Here is a 3,298-nt window from a genome sequence, read left to right on the forward strand (position 1 = left end):
CCTTTTTTTCCCACGATTTTTGGGCTCATTCGGTTTGGAGGAAATCTAACCGTAGGAATTTGGAGTAGTATAGGAATTTGATAGGATGGCACTTGCCATCCTAAGGAATTGACTTGCCTCGTTCCTACGCGCAAAATGAGCTTTGAGTGGATGTGTAGTTTCCTCCAAAAGCATGAGAAATGAATAGTATTCCTACGAAATTCCTTTACGCATTTCCTACAAACCGAATGCACATATAAGAAATTTTCCTCTGGAATCCTTGTTCCCATGTTTTTCCTATAAAAATCCTCCAAACCGAATGAGGCCTTTATGTCTTGCTTTGAATGGCAAGTAACGGCGCGCTGGTTGGTACACAGACCGTGTATCTAAGATATTAATGCGGACGACATACTTTCAGAAAACGACCATCGTGCCCTTTATTATGAAGAGGTATGGGGTAATCACAACTGTTGATGTGTTTAGAGGGGGCCTACCGAAACGGAAATCAGCAATAACATAAAATCTGTCTACATCTACAACAAGAAAAACAATCAGCAGCAGCAGAGGCAGCAGCAGTAGTACATGTGGGTCAAGGAGGGTTCAGTGTTTCCCCAGATTGCATTACATACTTGGTAGAGAGTTTGCTTAACATCAGGTCATGGGAAGGCATAATCAGCTGAGTTTGAAGCCATCATACTACAGACCGCACACACACTAACTAGAGCTGCATTTCTGACTTGCGGATCAGATGGACCGTCATCCTGAGCCTCTCGCTGCTCCTGTCTGCCAGTTCGACGAGGCAGATGTCTCCCGCCTCCATGCCGGCCTCCAAGACAAGGTCGCTCCAGAACGAGGAAATCCACCACCCCTTCTTATACTTTTTGACCACCAGCATGCTAGGCCACTGCATATCGCTACCCTCTATCCCAAGTAGGAGAGGTGTTTGTTGGAGCGGGAGAGGACATGCTGAACCATATTCCACGCAGAATCTCTGTTTACACAAAAGTGCATCAAGATGGCAGCGACAAACTGGTTCTAAATTTGGGAGATTTTGGATGAGAAATGGACTATGCATACTGCACGTGCTATCCGAAGTTCTCAACTCACCAGCTGTATTGGCCTCCAGACACCGTGCACCGTCATCACCCTCACAAACACAGGGAAATCAGATCCAATCGCCCGGACCTTCTCCTTAACTTTCTCCTCCTGTTGCTTACTTAGGCTCGCCCCTTCGGATAATATGTATGACTTGTTGGGCATAGGAGCTTTTAAACCGGCTTCATTAGAGTTGCCAGCTTTGCGCCCTGAAAAACATGACATATTTTCTTGTGGTGAGCATATGACAGCCACAAAGTCGATCGTCTAAAATATGGCAAATGGAAAGAAATGCACAGGGTAATTGTAATACCACGACCTGATTTAGTAGAAGGGCAGGATGTTGAAGCCATCGTTTCAGCTTTTGCACGACAACTTCGTAGCGGCTGCTCCCTCCTTGACGCCGTGGTGTCTTTTCCCACAACTTCATCATCGTCACAACTCGGGTCAATAACTTCATCGTCAGAACTCAGGTCAGCAACTTCATTGTCCTCAGAACTCCGGTTAGTAACTGTAGGTGGGAGTGGTGGCTTTTCTTGGACTTTGGAAGAGTTTCCCATGGCAAAAGTTTTCTCACTACCGCTTGGGTCAAGGACGAGAACTTTGAGGCGAGTCCCCCCCTCAATTATGAAAATGAGGAAGTCATTCTGTTGTATGCGCTGATCAGTCACAAACCTATCCCAGCCAGATTGGAGTACGATTTGATCATCATTGTGCTTCTTTGCTCCAACAACGTATGTACTCTTGTCAGGGGCTACAATCTTGACCACCTCCTCTTTGAACTGCCCCACGAGCCACAACGGTATGTACTGCATGTACCAAAAAAGAGACAACCAAGGTGAGTAACTTACATAACCAAGAAATGATTCGGAAAAACATGATCCAACTTACAACATGGCAGTCGTTCAAGCTGACATTGCTCTCGTCCATGGCTGCCACAAAAAGAGGAAATCCAGACTTGATGGTATTAGCCCATTCTAGCAATTTATCATCTTGTGCTTTGGTTACAAAGCTCCCGGGCAACATGGTATAGCCAAAGTGGGCTGAGCTATCAACATGTTCAGGATGAGGCACCACTTGTTCTGCACATCAAGCAAATTGTTAGAATTATCACAAAACATAGAGAAGATACCGGACTTGAAGACTAATCCATTTTACCACTCGGCACATGATGATCACAAGGTGGTTCAGAAGAGGACAAAAACTTGTTGCGGCCGGGTGAATTGAATATGTGAACCTTAAAGGTTGAATTCCCACCATAGACGAACAGCATGGGGTCACCTTGTTGTATGTGATTTGCTTCCACAAAGTCCCGCCACCCAGTCGTAAGAATTATCAGGACATACTTGGCGAATTCGACACTGTACGTGCGGCCATCAGGAGTTTCAAGTTTGATAGGCTCGGAGTCGGGAATCAGATCTGTCAGCTGGCTTGTGACCTCCCGCGGTATGCACTGTCAAAAGATTCACTTTGGTTAAGAGTCAGATATAGGTTTCAGTGTTTGTGCGCATTGATTTTCACACTATTTGCAGTTAATGCAGACACAATTCAGATTGCATGCCCTAGCAGAGGATATGGACAAACAAAACAAAGACTCATCTGCCCGGAACATACAAATTAAATGACACGAGTTAATTACCAAATTGTCTTGATGAACATTAAGATATAACGAGTGGACTCATGGTGTGGAAGCTGCATAGTAATTGTCTCCATAAGAGGTTCACACGCAGGCAGCATTTTACTAATTCTCAATCTCCATAAGAGCTAGCTAGCTTCAGTTGCAGTATGAACTACGTACTAGTTTGACACATGTACAGAGTGTTTTCCTGCTGCCTCTTGATATGTTGTGAGTCGGTTCTTCCAAGCAAAATATCCCGAAGCAATTCTATTTCAGGCACACGACAAAGCTAAGAATGAAATTAAACATTTTTTTCCTGGTGAAATTATCAATGAACACCCCCAAATCCTGAAAACCCCTTTCTAGGAAACCTTAGCAGCATTGGAAGTATTTTTTTCTTTTTCACTTGCAGTACGCATTCTTTATACATATATGTTGTGAAACAAACTTATCCCAGGCAGATTTTAGCATCCATCACGCAACAACATTTTGATTAAATTAAGGATTTTTTCAGCGGAATCTTGAGCACACCCAACAAAAAACTCTAAAATCGGACCCTTCATCCTCGAAATGTACAGAGTAAACTGAATCGATCGACCGACGAGA

The 3,298-nt window shown here is 44.1% G+C and overlaps 1 pseudogene across 1 annotated transcript; it reads right to left on the reverse strand.

Moving 5' to 3' along the window:
* Nucleotides 1-562: 562 nt before the first annotated feature.
* Nucleotides 563-2,557, reverse strand: LOC123104821 (B3 domain-containing protein Os03g0620400-like; annotated as a pseudogene). The gene is made up of 5 exons (XR_006450532.1): nucleotides 2,233-2,557; nucleotides 1,966-2,156; nucleotides 1,391-1,883; nucleotides 1,087-1,283; nucleotides 563-970 (listed from the first exon to the last, which is right to left on the reverse strand). The product of XR_006450532.1 is annotated as a B3 domain-containing protein Os03g0620400-like (transcript).
* Between the last annotated feature and the right edge of the window lie 741 nt (nucleotides 2,558-3,298).

This window comes from Triticum aestivum, chromosome 5A, assembly GCF_018294505.1.
Source record: "Triticum aestivum cultivar Chinese Spring chromosome 5A, IWGSC CS RefSeq v2.1, whole genome shotgun sequence".
Classification (NCBI taxonomy): domain Eukaryota; kingdom Viridiplantae; phylum Streptophyta; class Magnoliopsida; order Poales; family Poaceae; genus Triticum; species Triticum aestivum.